This window comes from Schistocerca nitens, chromosome 3 (genome assembly GCF_023898315.1).
Source record: "Schistocerca nitens isolate TAMUIC-IGC-003100 chromosome 3, iqSchNite1.1, whole genome shotgun sequence".
NCBI classification, from domain to species: domain Eukaryota; kingdom Metazoa; phylum Arthropoda; class Insecta; order Orthoptera; family Acrididae; genus Schistocerca; species Schistocerca nitens.
In genome coordinates, this window is record NC_064616.1 from 209055046 (window position 1) to 209073869 (window position 18824).

An 18824-nucleotide genomic window follows, 5' to 3' on the forward strand; every position below is an offset into this window, starting at 1 on the left:
GGTCCATAAACATTTTATTTTTATCTGTTATTTCTTTTATGTTGTAATTTCATGTAATGACATGTTCCATGACCTTGGAGATTTGCTCCTCAATTTGGTCCCACGGAACTTGACGTGTAAATAAAAAAAAAAAAATAACTGTAAGCGTGCAAGAGCGAACTGCATTAGTCCTGCACTCTCCATACACCATGAGCATATCGAGTTTTTCTGCACTGGTGAATCCCATGGTCTGCTCTATTGGACTGTCATGCATCAACTGACTAGCAGGTGAAAATGCACCCGAGGAACACACAAACACAGAGTAAGCAAACATAACACAGTTCCTAGCAATCACGCAGGCTGAATGGCACAAACAAGTGTCGGTATGGAAACTTTGCACAATACAATATCTCTCACACTAGAATCCTGCAACAAACACCACTCACATCCTAAGTTACCCTACTTGATGCGCAAAACTATAGACCTATATCTCTGACGTCGATCTGTTGTAGAATTTTACAACATGATTTTTGCTCGAGTATCATGTCGTTTTTGGAAACCCAGAATCTACTATGTAGGAATCAACATGGATTCCGGAAACAGCGATCGTGTGAGACCCAACTCGCGTTATTTGTTCATGAGACCCAGAAAATATTAGATACAGGCTCCCAGGTAGATGCTATTTTTCTTGACTTCCGGAAGGCGTTCGATACAGTTCCGCACTGTCGCCTGATAAACAAAGTAAGAGCCTACGGAATATCAGACCAGCTGTGTGGCTGGATTGAAGAGTTTTTAGCAAACAGAACACAGCATGTTGTTATCAATGGAGAGACGTCTACAGACGTTAAAGTAACCTCTGGCGTGCCACAGGGGAGTGTTATGGGACCATTGCTTTTCACAATATATATAAATGACCTAGTAGATAGTGTCGGAAGTTCCATGCGGCTTTTCGCGGATGATGCTGTAGTATACAGAGAAGTTGCAGCATTAGAAAATTGTAGCGAAATGCAGGAAGATCTGCAGCGGATATGCACTTGGTGCAGGGAGTGGCAACTGTCCCTTAACATAGACAAATGTAATGTATTGCGAATGCATAGAAAGAAGGATCCTTTATTGTATGATTATATGATAGCGGAACAAACACTGGTAGCAGTTACTTCTGTAAAATATCTGGGAGTATGCGTGCGGAACGATTTGAAGTGGAATGATCATATAAAATTAATTGTTGGTAAGGCGGGTACCAGGTTGAGATTCATTGGGAGAGTGCTTAGAAAATTTAGTCCATCAACAAAGGAGGTGGCTTACAAAACACTCGTTCGACCTATACTTGAGTTTTGCTCATCAGTGTGGGATCCGTACCAGATCGGGTTGACGGAGGAGATAGAGAAGATCCAAAGAAGAGCGGCGCGTTTCATCACAGGGTTATTTGGTAGCCGTGATAGCGTTACGGAGATGTTTAATACACTCAAGTGGCAGACTCTGCAAGAGAGGCGCTCTGCATCGCGGTGTAGCTTGCTCGCCAGGTTTCGAGAGGGTGCGTTTCTGGATGAGGCATCGAATATATTGCTTCCCCCTACTTATACCTCCCGAGGAGATCACGAATGTAAAATTAGAGAGATTAGAGCGCGCACGGAGGCTTTCAGACAGTCGTTCTTCCCGCGAACCATACGCGACTGGAATAGGAAAGGGAGGTAATGACAGTGGCACGTAAAGTGCCCTCCGCCACACACCGTTGGGTGGCTTGCGGAGTATAAATGTAGATGTAGATGTAGACTTTTAGTTTGCTAAGGTCAATAGGCATTGTTCCGTTTGAAAAACATATGTTTGGACAAAAAATACACTTTCTAAGTATTATTACAGTCTGTGTATTGTCTAACGACAAGAGCCCTTGACTAACAATCCGTTCTGTGAAAGCCGCACAACGATAGCACTTTCTATTTCCGCAGTATTTGCGGCTCTTAGTTGATTCACCCTGTATTAGTCTTCCTATGTGACGCAACTTCGGCGACTTGCTCGTCGACGATGATGAGGACAACACATACACTCAGTCCTGAGTGGAACAGGTCCTCGATCCGGCCGGGAATCGAACCCGGGCTCCCATGATACAGATTTTGCAGTACTAACCACAATACCACGTGATGCTGACGAAGACGTGGCAGAGTGGCAGAAAGGAGCTGTCATGTTTGGACGTGCCCATGAGCACACTGTGAATCAGGTTGTCCGGTCTGTCGTGCATCCAAGTGAAGTAAGTTACATGTGCACCTTTCGCAAGCACGTAACATGGCGTAAGAACTGGCGTCGAATGAAGGTTCTAAGGACAGGACTGGAAAGAAGTGTCACACCTTACCCAGGTCAGTTAGCGTCAGTTACTTTAAGATCTAAATGGAATTGCTGCTGCCAGTGAATGCAGACCAATCAGTTTCCGAGCGCACATTGAAAAGGTAGACAGAGTGCGTATTTCGAGTTGGGTATCTAGCATAACACCGCTACTCACAGCAGCACAACAAACTGCGCGTCTTCTGCAATGAGACAAAGAGCATAGAAACAGGACAGTAACTGATGGGAGCCTTATAGTGTGGTCTGACGAGTCACGGTTTTGCATCATTGTAAAGAAACAAAATAAAGTGCCCCGATATACCAATGATGCAGTTATCGGCTGTAAGTGAAGGATGTAGTTGAGGCCAGAGGGGCTTCTTGGATTTTTCGGGGGTGTTTTTCGTATCATTACTTGGGCTCACTCATTTAGGTTACCAGGATGTACACTACTGGCCATTACAATTGCTACACCAAGAAGGAATGCAGATGATAAACGGGTATTTATTGGACAAATATATTATATAAAAACTGACATGTGATTACACTTTCACGCAATTTCGGTGCATAGATCCTGAGAGTGAAACAGAGCTTGGATGGCGTGTACAGGTACAGCTGCCCATGCAGCTTCAACACCATACCACAGTTCATCAAGATTAGTGACTGGCGTATTGTGACGAGCCAGTTGCTCGGCCACCATTGACCAGACGTTTTCAATTGGTGAGAGATCTGGAGAATGTGCTGGCCAGGGCATCAGCCGAACATTTTCTGTATCCAGAGAGGCCCGTACAGGACCTGCAATATGCGGTCGTGCATTATCCTGCTGAAATGTAGGGTTTCGCAGGGATCGAATGAAGGGCAGAGCCACGGGTCGTAACAAAAATGGTTCAAATGGCTCTGAGCACTATGGGACTCAACTGCTGAGGTCATTAGTCCCCTAGAACTTAGAACTAGTTAAACCTACTAACCTAAGGACATCACAAACATCCATGCCCGAGGCAGGATTCGAACCTGCGACCGTAGCGGTCTTGCGGTTCCAGACTGCAGCGCCTTTAACCGCACGGCCACTTCGGCCGGCGGGTCGTAACAAATCTGAAATGTAACGTCCACTGTTCAAAGTGCCGTCAATGCGAACAAGAGGTGACCGAGACGTGTAACCAATGACACACCATAGCATCACGCCGGGTGACACGCCAGTATGGCGATGACGAATACACGCTTCCAATGTGCGTTCAATGCGATGTCGCCAAACACGGATGCGACCATCATTATGCTGTAAACAGAACCTGGATTCATCCGCAAAAAAGAGGTTTTGCCATTCGTACACCCAAGTTCGTCGTTGAGTACACCATCGCAGGCGCTCTTGTCTGTGATGGAGCGTCAAGGGTAACCGCAGCCATGGTCTCCGAGCTGATAGTCCATACTGCTGCAAACGTCGTCCAACTGTTCGTGCAGATGGTTGTTGTCTTTCAAACGTCCCCATCTGTTGACTCAGGGATCTAGACGTGGCTGCACGATCCGTTACAGCCATGCGGATAAGATGCCTGTCATCTTGACTGCTAGTGATACGAGGCCGTTGGGATCCAGCACGGCGTTCCGTATTGCCCTCCTGAGCCCACGGATTCCATATTCTGCTAACGGTCATTGGATCTCGACTAACGCGAGCAGCAATGTCGCGATACGATAAACCGCAATCGCGATAGGCTACAATCCGACCTTTATCAACGTCGGAAACGTGATGGTACGCATTTTTCCTCCTTACACGAGACATCACAACGTTTCACCAGGCACCGCCGGTCAACTGCTGTTTGTGTATGAGAAATCGGTTGGAAACTTTCCTCATGTCAGCACGTTGTAGGTGTAACCACCGGCGCCAACCTTGTGTGAATGCTCTGAAAAGCTAATCATTTGCATATCACAGCATCTTCTTCCTGTCGGTTAAATTTCGTGTCTGTAGCACGTCATCTTCGTGGTGTAGCAATTGTAATGGCCAGTAGTGTAACTGTTTTTCATGACGCACCACTCACCGTGCAGTTATTAAAATAAGTGAAAGCAAGGCATCTTAACTTTTTAATTCTAGGTTGAAGGAACATACAAAAAGGATTAAGAACATTCCGTTTTGTTTTTGTAGTTTTAAGATTTTATAAAAGTTCTACATTTCGTCTTTAGAAAATTCTGAATAACAGCAAAATTCTGAGTATTTTTATCAAGTTGTAAAAGTACAAAATTAAATTCATTCTTATTATTTTTTTCGTAATTTTATAGAAAACATAGTATAACATAAAGCCTGCAATATAATTAAAACTAATTTTCCATTTACTGACATCATCAATGAGTGTCGATCAACAAACAACGTCCCAAATTTAATATCTATACGAAAACGTCCTTTTAAGTGCTTCAGATTTCGTATTTCTTCTGCATGTGTGTGAAGTGTCGAGCAATTCTGAGAGATATCATAGTCGCAGTGAACCATCGAAGTGGCGTCTACGCAGGACACTCGTTACAAGAAATTTGGTACAACTGAATTCTTGGCTATGGAAAAAGAAACCGTAGCGAACATCCATAAACGTTTGTATGCAGTATGTGGTAAAGATGCATTTCATAGGAGTACTGCTGGGCTATAGGTAAAGAGAGTTAAATATCTTCATCACTTTGCGGCCCTGTCAGTAAATGTGTAAATATTAATTTTAATTTTAATAATTGAGAGCCTCAGTCGCACCGTTTACCTAGAATTTACCTAGATTTCAGTCAGGATAACCCAACCTTCTGCAGAATAACAGTAACAACCGTTTGACTTTATCTAATACGAAATAATTTGGAAGTTACATCGCTTTAAGTATTTCATTGTATATATAAAAGTTTAATAACAAATACTACTTGTCCTCCTCACATAAGAGATGAGTCCGATTAATTAATACTTAATATGGCATATAAATTATTGGGAGGTACATGAAAATGTTTTTACTTATATTATTTTACAAACTAAAATTACGTTCCCATAATATCAATGAATTACGCCAGTTTCAATAATTTTTGAGGTGCATAAATACGCTCCAACTGAGACTATTTAATTATCACCATGAAGAAAGGTGAAGTGGGAGATGTTAATCAGGATTGTTGGTCGCAGCAAGTAACGTAACTGGCGTGCGTCGTAACACTACTTGCCACTCACTTGTTAACCCTTGGTACAGTCCGCAGAGAATTTTGTATAAGACCCGAATCGCAGAAAACTGACATGTTTGTACTGACTGCAGAGGTTACGGTGTGTTAGGTTTCCGGCAATCACCAACCGATTTGCTCATTATTGGATCTGTGTCGGTAAAAGCAAGTTTATTGGGCCTCGACTTTATTATTTATGACGACCTTTGTCATTAACTGTGACATTTGGTGAAAGAAATCAGTAATTGGTCAGCGAACCTTAGAACTCAACTAGGCAGGACCATCACGTGATGAATTCTTGCTACAAGCCAGGGTAGACTCTCCGACAGATGAAGGTCCTGTATCCATCACGCTACACGGACGGCTCCAGACCCGTCGGCCCTGGTGCACTGCATGTACGGCCTTGTTTACACCACTCTAGAAACCGGTCTAAGGCTCCACTACGTCTCGGCATACTGCCAATTAATCTGCCTTGACAAACACTACGTACTTCCTCCATAAAAAGGAAACCAGACTACCCGCATTACTATATTTTATTTTGTATTTTAACTGCCCAGCTATTTGGACAACTACATGGCTGTGTAATACGTTTATAACTACAAAGTTAATTGATATGTTTACCCTGAGTTTTCAAGATATCACATTCTTCATTTTTAAATCCTTGGTGTCACTCGAAAAAACACGAGCATATAAACTGCCTATTTTTCTTTAACAAAATAAATAACGGTTTTATGCTGACGGTTCATAACTGACCATCGTGTGCCATTCGTAGTAAGGCTTATATTTCAGGTTCGTGCATGAGTCCGTTTTTCCAGAAGTTTAAATAAACACAACCACTATACATAATAGAGACTTAAGTGACCGATAATATATCGTCCTTCACTACTTACAACAGTATGCCGACGCTGGGGTAACTTTTCGATTCGGCGACTGTTGAAATCACGTTTTTTTGAGACGAAGAACTCGCCGAACCATGTTCGGAGTGCTTTTTCATTCGGAAAGGAAGTTCTTTGAAGGTTGTTTGATAGGGAGCGGAGAAGGTGAAAATCTTAGGGTACAAGATCAGGTGAATAAGGTGGGTGCGCAATGACTTCCCTCACAAGTCCTATATATATATATAAAAGAACACTCCGTCGACTGGCCACAAGTGGCCCATCGGGACCATCCGACCTCCGTGTCATCCTCAGAAGAGGATGCGGATAGGAGGGGCATGGGGTCAGCATACCGCTCTCCCAGTCGTTATGATGGTATACTTGACCGAAGCCGCTACTATTCGGTGGAGTAGCTCCTCAATTGGCATCACGAGGCTGAGCGCACCCCGAAAAATGGCAACAGCGCATGGCGGCCTGGATGGTCACCCATCCAAGTGCCGACCACGCCCGACAGCGCTTAACTTCGGTGATCTCACGGGAACCGGTGTATCCACTGCGGCAAGGCCGTTGCCCCCTGACAAGTCCTATGCAGTATATTTTGTCAGCCTGGCGGTAGAGTAGCTCTGGCTCTGAGCACTATGGGACTTAACATCTATGGTCATCAGTCCCCTCGAACTTAGAACTACTTAAACCTAACTAACCTAAGGACAGCACACAACACCCAGCCATCACGAGGCAGAGAAAATCCCTGACCCCGCCGGGAATCGAACCCGGGAACCCGGGCGTGGGAAGCGAGAACGCTACCGCACGACCACGAGATGCGGGCAGGTAGGGTAGCGTCACCTCACGCTGTCTTCCTTGTCAATGCCGTTGGATTGAGTGTGAAAGACGTCTCAGCTGATGCCAATAAATGTCAGCAGTGATCGTTACATCACGGGGAAGCAATTCGTAGTACACCATACAGTCGCTGTTCCACCAGACGCATAACATTATCTTTTGTTGCTTTGGTCGGGCAAAATCAGTCCCCTTTTCGCTTATGTTAGCATAAAGACATCATTCCTGGTCACCAGTAAAGATACAGAATAGGAATGGTCGGTGCTGTTCACGAGCCAGTTGGTGACAAGTAGGCAGAGATGCAACTATGATCACTCGCTGATTTCTGCGATTCTGCTTAAAGGAGCCCCTTGACTGCGAGGTCGCTAAAGGCCAAAGATGTTTACGATATTCGACGTTGCAGATATTGTCTACAATGCAGCCACAATATTGGCTTCTAATGGCAACAGGGGGCGGGACTGCAGGTAGCGAGTGGTAAGCGAAGCATGAGGCTGCAGAGTGTAGCTCAGCTGCTTATTCGACGACTAACTCACAACAGTGCTACAGTCCTAGTGGTGTTCAGACAAAGCAGAGCAATGGCAACGATAAACAGAGCAAACATCGCTTTATACACTCCTGGAAATGGAAAAAAGAACACATTGACACCGGTGTGTCAGACCCACCATACTTGCTCCGGACACTGCGAGAGGGCTGTACAAGCAATGATCACACGCACGGCACAGCGGACACACCAGGAACCGCGGTGTTGGCCGTCGAATGGCGCTAGCTGCGCAGCATTTGTGCACCGCCGCCGTCAGTGTCAGCCAGTTTGCCGTGGCATACGGAGCTCCATCGCAGTCTTTAACACTGGTAGCATGCCGCGACAGCGTGGAAGTGAACCGTATGTGCAGTTGACGGACTTTGAGCGAGGGCGTATAGTGGGCATGCGGGAGGCCGGGTGGATGTACCGCCGAATTGCTCAACACGTGGGGCGTGAGGTCTCCACACTACATCGATGTTGTCGCCAGTGGTCGGCGGAAGGTGCACGTGCCCGTCGACCTGGGACCGGACCGCAGCGACGCACGGATGCACGCCAAGACCGTAGGATCCTACGCAGTGCCGTAGGGGACCGCACCGCCACTTCCCAGCAAATTAGGGACACTGTTGCTCCTGGGGTATCGGCGAGGACCATTCGCAACCGTCTCCATGAAGCTGGGCTACGGTCCCGCACACCGTTAGGCCGTCTTCCGCTCACGCCCCAACATCGTGCAGCCCGCCTCCAGTGGTGTCGCGACAGGCGTGAATGGAGGGACGAATGGAGACGTGTCGTCTTCAGCGATGAGAGTCGCTTCTGCCTCGGTGCCAATGATGGTCGTATGCGTGTTTGGCGCCGTGCAGGTGAGCGCCACAATCAGGACTGCATACGACCGAGGCACACAGGGCCAACACCCGGCATCATGGTGTGGGGAGCGATCTCCTACACTGGCCGTACACCACTGGTGATCGTCGAGGGGACACTGAATAGTGCACGGTACATCCAAACCGTCATCGAACCCATCGTTCTACCATTCCTAGACCGGCAAGGGAACTTGCTGTTCCAACAGGACAATGCACGTCCGCATGTATCCCGTGCCACCCAACGTGCTCTAGAAGGTGTAAGTCAACTACCCTGGCCAGCAAGATCTCCGGATCTGTCCCCCATTGAGCATGTTTGGGACTGGATGAAGCGTCGTCTCACGCGGTCTGCACGTCCAGCACGAACGCTGGTCCAACTGAGGCGCCAGGTGGAAATGGCATGGCAAGCCGTTCCACAGGACTACATCCAGCATCTCTACGATCGTCTCCATGGGAGAATAGCAGCCTGCATTGCTGCGAAAGGTGGATATACACTGTACTAGTGCCGACATTGTGCATGCTCTGTTGCCTGTGTCTATGTGCCTGTGGTTCTGTCAGTGTGATCATGTGATGTATCTGACCCCAGGAATGTGTCAATAAAGTTTCCCCTTCCTGGGACAATGAATTCACGGTGTTCTTATTTCAATTTCCAGGAGTGTATCTTCAACAGTTGCCGAAGTTGACATTTTGTCGGAAAAGAATTTCGCAGAGTGATAAGCGAGTGGCAAATCAAATATTAGTTTTCTGCAAGATGGGTAAGTGGAATGTGTGGCGTCGTATGCGCTCGACTGTGCGGACAATGAGCATGAGAAATAAAATGATGACGATGCGTGCTCCATAAGTGGACGTGATATTGAAACAGATGTCGAGACATGTAGTTCATCGTTCTTGTCGGACAGGGAGCCACAGCTTCCGTCTCCAGTGAAACGCAGTAAACGACAATCGTTCTCCAAGAAGCGGGTACTACAAATAATTTACGTACATGGGAGATCATCCGCATCCTAATAAAAAAAAAATATGCACAGAAATCGAATAAGTCCACAGTTATATGACCACGTAGTGCATAAGAAAAACTACGGATATTCGAGCAAGGACAAAAACTGGCGTTTGTAAGTTTATGGATGCTCGATACAATTTATAGGATGTCCATTATAGTGACCTACTACGTTATGCACATCAAATCCCCGCGACATAGATTAGAGTGATTTCAACGCAAGCATTGGATGTCTGTATAACTTCAAGCAGTGCTACAGAACTGGAAGACGTGAGATAACGAAATTTTAAACAAAGCGTCAACTTGGCGATGCATAGCAAGCTGCGGGTTCGGCCCGAATATTTGTTTGGAAATTTGTGGTAAGGTCTTATGGGACCAAACTGTTGAGATCATCGGTCCATAAGCTTACACACTACTTGATCTAACTACGCTAAGGACAACACACACACCCATGCCCGTGTGAGGACTGGAACCTCCGACGGGGGGAGCCACACGAACCGTGACAAGACGCCCAAAGACCACGCGGCTACCCCGCGCGGCCGCATATTTGTAGATGAGATAAACAATCTTATCCCATTGTTCAGTAAGGAATTTGTTTTCAAGTCTGACCAATCGGGATTTGAAGAGAAAATCGATATGAAAGGAACCCTAGATATTAGAGGGACCAAGAGAATTTATCGGGATCAATCAACATCAAGACCTTAACGCAGTCGTATGCTATTCAAAAATGGTTCAAATGGCTCTGTGCACTATGGGACTTAACTTCTGAGGTGATCAGTCCCCTAGAACTTAGAACTACTTAAACCTAACTAACCTAAGGACATCACACACATCCATGCCCGAGGCAGGATTCGAACCTGCGACCGTAGTGATCGCGCGGTTCCAGACTGTAGCGCCTAGAACCGCACGGTCGTATGCTATTATGCCGACTGTTAACCTCGATGGTAAATTTGCTGGAAAATTATTTATTGTGTTGCAACAAGTTGGAGGTGCTCTGCCCCCTACGATTCTTTCTTGTGTGCCTGATATTGCAAAGGCACTTAGGAAAATTCACGCCAGAGCAAGCAAGAGTGGGAAAATGGGCGTAAGGGAACTACAAACATGATTTGCGCACTGCTTTTGGCCAATAGCTGGTCAAAATAACTTGCTTTTACTTGATTCCTCGTCAGCGCATAAACATCATAGTCCTTTATAACAAACTATCCCTCCGGAAAGTTGTGATGTTGTAATTCATACCACCTGGAACCACTGGAGAAATTCAGCTTCTGGATGTTTGTTTCCTCCGGGTATATAAAAAATTTTATCACACCATCTGCAGCTACGCCTTAAGAGATTACCAGTTTTACGACGAGTTACAAGACAGACTGCTTCCATTTGGTTTCATGCCATCACATTCCACCAGTTCTCATCAGTCCGTTACACCAATATGATTATATATGCATTCTTTAAGACTGGATACCTAGCTGAACGTCCTGCACGGTTTATTGCTCCCAAGGCGTTCGCCTTCGATCTTGATTGGGCGAACCTTTGTGACCGCTGTGGCGTGCCTTTCTTCATTCGGTGTTCGTGGTGCAAGTTAATCATTTGTTTTGAACACTTCTTAAACGTCGAAGACGTCTATTTTTGTGAAGTGACACATCCCATTGAGGGTTGATCTCTGGACCCTCATGGACACTCATTTTCTGTCGCCCTCCTGATGTACATGGTGAGTCATTAGCAGCTAATACCTTTCCTGTCATAATTGTTAACACAATACTAGCGACCTCGAACTCAAGGGGTTGATTGTTAGAGCATGTGGTACCCACACACCTGACTTTTTACCCTTTCCCGTTACATAAAAAGGTGTAACGATGGTGGAATGGTGACAGTTCATCACACTTACGCGTTCTCGAGTACACTGTCGTGGATCATTGTAGGTTGATCCGTTTAAATGATCTTTATCAAACGCCGAAGGTCTTCCTGAACGTGGAGGGTCACTAATGTCAAAATAATCCTCCTTGAAAAGCGAAAACCATTTCCTTCCCGTGCTCTGACCAGTGGCATTATCCCTATACACTGCGCAAATGTTTCTGGCTGCCTCCGCTGCTGTCATCACTCTACTGAACTCAAACAGAAGAATGTGCCGGAAGAGTTCCGATTTCGCCACTTGGCATTCTATTTTCTAGCATCCACAACTCCACTCCCTGTCTCCAAGTGTCGAACTGACAATATGTAAACTCGAATAGCAGCAATGAAAAATAGCAATCGATAAATAAACTCATAACAACTGGATTACCAAGATGTAAAACAAAAACGCTACGAATTTATGCAGCAACATAATTCTTCATCGTAAAAGATAAAAAAGCTAATAGAGACGAGAGATAAATACCGTTAATACCAACTAACAGTATATGTGTTAATGACTAGAGACAGTCTCGTCTCCTGGGATCAGGTGAGTGGTGTGCACCTTTCTTGGAGTCACTTGTGTAACGCGGTACTTGTGTCTCGGTGGCATCTCATCTTGGAATTTGCATACGAACGTACGTGTCCTGAAAATACACTGCTGGCTACACCAGGAAGAACAGCAAATAAAAGAATTTCACTTGTTGAGCATATACACTCCTGGAAATTGAAATAAGAACACCGTGAATTCATTGTCCCAGGAAGGGGAAACTTTATTGACACATTCCTGGGGTCAGATACATCACATGATCACACTGACAGAACCACAGGCACATAGACACAGGCAACAGAGCATGCACAATGTCGGCACTAGTACAGTGTATATCCACCTTCCGCAGCAATGCAGGCTGCTATTCTCCCATGGAGACGATCGTAGAGATGCTGGATGTAGTCCTGTGGAACGGCTTGCCATGCCATGTCCACCTGGCGCCTCAGTTGGACCAGCGTTCGTGCCGGACGTGCAGACCACGTGAGACGACGCTTCATCCAGTCCCAAACATGCTCAATGGGGGACAGATCCGGAGATCTTGCTGGCCAGGGTAGTTGACTTACACCTTCTAGAGCACGTTGGGTGGCACGGGATACATGCGGACGTGCATTGTCCTGTTGGAACAGCAAGTTCCCTTGCCGGTCTAGGAATGGTAGAACGATGGGTTCGATGACGGTTTGGATGTACCGTGCACTATTCAGTGTCCCCTCGACGATCACCAGTGGTGTATGGCCAGTGTAGGAGATCGCTCCCCACACCATGATGCCGGGTGTTGGCCCTGTGTGCCTCGGTCGTATGCAGTCCTGATTGTGGCGCTCACCTGCACGGCGCCAAACACGCATACGACCATCATTGGCACCAAGGCAGAAGCGACTCTCATCGCTGAAGACGACACGTCTCCATTCGTCCCTCCATTCACGCCTGTCGCGACACCACTGGAGGCGGGCTGCACGATGTTGGGGCGTGAGCGGAAGACGGCCTAACGGTGTGCGGGACCGTAGCCCAGCTTCATGGAGACGGTTGCGAATGGTCCTCGCCGATACCCCAGGAGCAACAGTGTCCCTAATTTGCTGGGAAGTGGCGGTGCGGTCCCCTACGGCACTGCGTAGGATCCTACGGTCTTGGCGTGCATCCGTGCGTCGCTGCGGTCCGGTCCCAGGTCGACGGGCACGTGCACCTTCTGCCGACCACTGGCGACAACATCGATGTACTGTGGAGACCTCACGCCCCACGTGTTGAGCAATTCGGCGGTACGTCCACCCGGCCTCCCGCATGCCCACTATACGCCCTCGCTCAAAGTCCGTCAACTGCACATACGGTTCACGTCCACGCTGTCGCGGCATGCTACCAGTGTTAAAGACTGCGATGGAGCTCCGTATGCCACGGCAAATTGGCTGACACTGACGGCGGCGGTGCACAAATGCTGCGCAGCTAGCGCCATTCGACGGCCAACACCGCGGTTCCTGGTGTGTCCGCTGTGCCGTGCGTGTGATCATTGCTTGTACAGCACTCTCGCAGTGTCCGGAGCAAGTATGGTGGGTCTGACACACCGGTGTCAATGTGTTCTTTTTTCCATTTCCAGGAGTGTATAATACACAAAGGAGAATACCTGAATAAATTTTCAGATCTTTGGTTGGTGTCATGGTGTGGAATTTGCCACCTCTGCCAGCAGATACTGGAAGTGAGCTTGGATGACAGATACGGGTACTTCAGTCCACGCTGCTTCAAATCTATGTCAGAATTCATCAGTACTAGTGGGTAGTGATTGTGCTGTGCCAGTCCCTCGGCATTTCAAGAACAGATGCCTTTCAATGGGCCAGCAATGCAAAGCAGAACGGATCGTGCCTTGCCGGCCGATGTGACCGAGCGGTTTTAGGCACTTCAGGCCGGAACCGTGCTGCTGCTACGGTCGCAGGTTCGAATCCTGCCTCGGGCATGGATGTGTGTGATGTCCTTAGGTTAGTTAGGTTTAGGTAGTTCTAGGTCTAGGAGACTGATGACCTCAGATGTTAAGTCCCATATTGCTTAGAGCCATTTTTGATCGTGCCTTGTTCCCAATAACACCACGTACCACAACTCCGCGTGCTGAACCTGCTTTATGATGACGAACGCGATATGGCTACGGTAATTTCCTTCCTAGCCTACAAACACGGATACATCCATCATGCTGCTTTATGCAAAAAGAAAACTCATATGAGAGACGATGTGGTTACACTCCTGCGACCAGTGGTGTCGTTGAGAGCACAACTATTGTTGCGCCTGTCTCTGATGCAAAATGATCACCTTATTGGCAGTCCGTGGTGCTCCAGACTGGGCGTGGACACTTGTCTTGCTGCAAACAAGGGCATTTCCTGACTCACGGTCAAAGACCTTGTAAAAATAACTAGACTCTGAGGGGGCGCTGCAAGCGCACGGTATTTTCAACCTTCGACTGGACACCATTGTGATGGTAAGACTCTGCTAAGCTGAAGTGTAATGTGTCTTGAAAGGAAACACAGCTAACACTATATATTTGTTGGTGCATACATATAGTACACTCCTGGAAATGGAAAAAAGAACACATTGACACCGGTGTGTCAGACCCACCATACTTTCTCCGGACAATGCGAGAGGGCTGTACAAGCAATGATCACACGCACGGCACAGCGGACACACCAGGAACCGCGGTGTTGGCCGTCGAATGGCGCTAGCTGCGCAGCATTTGTGCACCGCCGCCGTCAGTGTCAGCCAGTTTGCCGTGGCATACGGAGCTCCATCGCAGTCTTTAACACTGGTAGCATGCCGCGACAGCGTGGACGTGAACCGTATGTGCAGTTGACGGACTTTGAGCGAGGGCGTATAGTGGGCATGCGGGAGGCCGGGTGGACGTACCGCCGAATTGCTCAACACGTGGGGCGTGAGGTCTCCACACTACATCGATGTTGTCGCCAGTGGTCGGCGGAAGGTGCACGTGCCCGTCGACCTGGGACCGGACCGCAGCGACGCACGGATGCACGCCAAGACCGTAGGATCCTACGCAGTGCCGTAGGGGACCGCACCGCCACTTCCCAGCAAATTAGGGACACTGTTGCTCCTGGGGTATCGGCGAGGACCATTCGCAACCGTCTCCATGAAGCTGGACTACGGTCCCGCACACCGTTAGGCCGTCTTCCGCTCACGCCCCAACATCGTGCAGCCCGCCTCCAGTGGTGTCGCGACAGGCGTGAATGGAGGGACGAATGGAGACGTGTCGTCTTCAGCGATGAGAGTCGCTTCTGCCTTGGTGCCAATGATGGTCGTATGCGTGTTTGGCGCCGTGCAGGTGAGCGCCACAATCAGGACTGCATACGACCGAGGCACACAGGGCCAACACCCGGCATCATGGTGTGGGGAGCGATCTCCTACACTGGCCGTACACCACTGGTGATCGTCGAGGGGACACTGAATAGTGCACGGTACATCCAAACCGTCATCGAACCCATCGTTCTACCATTCCTAGACCGGCAAGGGAACTTGCTGTTCCAACAGGACAATGCACGTCCGCATGTATCCCGTGCCACCCAACGTGCTCTAGAAGGTGTAAGTCAACTACCCTGGCCAGCAAGATCTCCGGATCTGTCCCCCATTGAGCATGTTTGGGACTGGATGAAGCGTCGTCTCACGCGGTCTGCGCGTCCAGCACGAACGCTGGTCCAACTGAGGCGCCAGGTGGAAATGGCATGGCAAGCCGTTCCACAGGACTACATCCAGCATCTCTACGATCGTCCCCATGGGAGAATAGCAGCCTGCATTGCTGCGAAAGGTGGATATACACTGTACTAGTGCCGACATTGTGCATGCTCTGTTGCCTGTGTCTATGTGCCTGTGGTTCTGTCAGTGTGATCATGTGATGTATCTGACCCCAGGAATGTGTCAATAAAGTTTCCCCTTCCTGGGACAATGAATTCACGGTGTTATTATTTCAATTTCCAGGAGTGTATTTGCTAGTCTTAACTCTCTTGTTACAGTGTACGTGAGAAAATATGGGGAAAAGTTGTGCAGCGTTTAACTGAAGAATAAATATGGAAAAGAACCAACATTATCTTTCACAGGTACGTAGATATCTTTAGATGTTTTATATTAGTTACTTTCAGTCGTAGAACTTAGATTTTCAGAAGGGTACATTACTGAATTTACTTTTTTTTTTTACTTTTTTGACAGTAGGTGCTATTTGTGACAGCAGCGGTCGACATGTGGCTCGAAACGTTTCATTTTGTGGTGCTGAAAAGTAGTAGGAGCTGTTCATTACATCTGCATACTGCATATGACACGAAACTGTAATAACATTTTGTACCAGATACCAGAAAAATATTGAGATGCTAAATACCTTTCACTTTAAATAAATTGACGCATTATACGACGAAATGCTACAGTTAGCACTCATGCTAACGTAATAAGCTGCATGTAGTTGCGAACAAACTGTTACTGTAAATTTCTCGTAGTACATAAGAAATAGGCAATCAGTGACTGGATGCTCTCCGTTCATAAACTGAATTGCCATCTTGTGTTAAATACATGATTGTGACATAACGCAAATGACTGTGTGTTACAATCATAGGCTCTTAAGTTTGCCAACAGAATATCCGCCGATGTGCCTTTTAAATAATTGTCCGGCGTTCACAATAGACTATTAACGCGATTGTGGGGCCTTGTTCGCAGCACGTAACGGGACAACACGATCTACATCTACAGTCACAGTTAAGGACTTCGTAATGGCTTAATCGAACTACCTTCAGACTGTTTCTCTTATGTTCCACTCTCGACAAATCTCATATTTCATTGTGGTTATCTTTTCTCTCTGTGTAAGTGGGCGTGAACAAAATATTTTAGCACTCAGAGGAAAGCGTTGGTGATTGAAATTTTAAGAAAAGATGTCGCCGCAACGAAAAAGCCTTTGTTTTAATGACTGCCGGCCCAAAATTATCTGGTAAAGAACCCGTACCGCGCAGCAGTATTGGCTCAAATGGCTCTGAGCACTATGGGACTCAACATCTTAGGTCATAAGTCCCCTAGAACTTAGAACTACTTAAACCTAACTAACCTAAGAACATCACACACACCCATGCCCGAGGCAGGATTCGAACCTGCGACCGTAGCAGTCCCGCGGTTCCGAACTGCAGCGCCAGAACCGCTAGACCACCGCGGCCGGCTCGCAGCAGTATTCCAGGACGGACAAGCGTAGTGTAGACAGTCTCTTTGGCAGTTCTGTTGCAGCTTCTTAGTGTTCTGCGAATAAAAGGCCGTCCTTGTTTCGCCTTCCCCACAACAGTATCCTTGCAATCGTTCCTACATAAGTTTCTCGTGATTGGAATCACTAGGTATTAGTTGAACTGATAGCCTTTAGATTTGAGTGATTTACAGTGTAACCGAAATTTAACAGATTCCTTTTAGTACTCATTTGGTTGACTTTACTCTTTGTATTGATTAGAGTCAATTGCCAATTTTCGTATTACGCAGCTATCTTGTCTAAATTATTTTCAAACTAGTTTTCATCTTCTAATGACTTTACTACACGGCAGACGACAGCATCATCTGCAAACAATCTAAAAGCGCTTCTCAGACTGTCTCCTAAATCGTTCACACAGATTAGGAACAGCAAAGGGCCTATAACACTTCCTTGGAGAGCGCCAGATATCAAATTCGTTTTACTCAATGACTTTCGGTCAGCTACCGTGAACTGTGACCTTTCTGACAGGAAACCAAGAATACAATCGCACATCTGAGACGATACGCCATAGGCACGGAATTTGATTAGAACCTTATTCTGAGGAACGGTGTTGATAGCCTTCTGGAAATCTAGTATTATGGAATTAATTTGAGAAACCCTGTCGACAACACTCATTACTTTGTGTGAATCCTTGCTGAATATGTGTCAATAGATCTTTTTTTTTTTCGAGGTATTGCATAGTGATCAGCATGTTTCAAAATCCTACAGCGAAAGAATATAGTTACATGGATATGTTATTCAGAACATTAATTCTGTTTCCTTTCTTGGTCAGTGGCGTGACCTGTGCAGCTAATTAGTTCTTAGGTACAGATCATTGTGAGGCAACGGCCTTGCTACCGGTTCCCGTGAGATCACCGAAGTTAAGCGCTGTCGGGCGTGGCCGGCACTTGGATGGGTAACCATCCAGCCGCCATGCGCTGTTGCCATTTTTCGGGGTACACTCAGCCTCGTGATGCCAACTGAGGACATACTCGACCGAATAGTAGCGGCTCCGGTCAAAGAAAACCATCATAACGACCGGGAGAGCGGTGTGCTGACCACAAGCCCCTCCTATCCGCACCCTCAACTAAGGATGACACGGCGGTCGAATGGTCGCGATGGGCCACTTGTGGCCTGAAGACGGAGTGCTGCTTTATGCATCTTTGTCGACTGAGTGGTTATGCAGAATTGCGAAGTATGGATCAAATGTATCAGCATACGCTGAAAGGGACCAAATTGTATTGAAATATTGAGTGGAAGACTTGCTTAAATTAACTGATTTTTGATTCTACACGTTCGAGCAAAGACGTCCTCTTGGGTGCTAGTCAGGTGGGGCCACTGATATCCAGCACGGCATCGAGAACGACCCTGCTGAACCCATCGATTCCATATTCGCATGACAGTCCTGGGATCTCGACCAACACCAGCAGCAATGTCGCGGAACGATTAATCGAAGTCTCGATAGACTGCGACCCTGTATCTGTCGATTCTGACATGTGTTGGTAGACCTTTTTTCCTCTTATATGAGACATGCAGGATTTTCTTGCTGTATCTAGATACGTAGAGCTGGCCGCAGTGACCGAGCGGTTCTAGGCTCTTCAGTCCAGAACCGCGCTGCTGTTACGGTCGCAGGTTCGAATCCTG

At 47.1% G+C, this 18824-nt stretch overlaps 1 pseudogene; it reads right to left on the bottom strand.

The window, feature by feature from the left end:
- Positions 1-6777: 6777 nt before the first annotated feature.
- On the bottom strand, positions 6778-6895 carry LOC126250055 (5S ribosomal RNA; annotated as a pseudogene).
- Positions 6896-18824: the final 11929 nt, after the last annotated feature.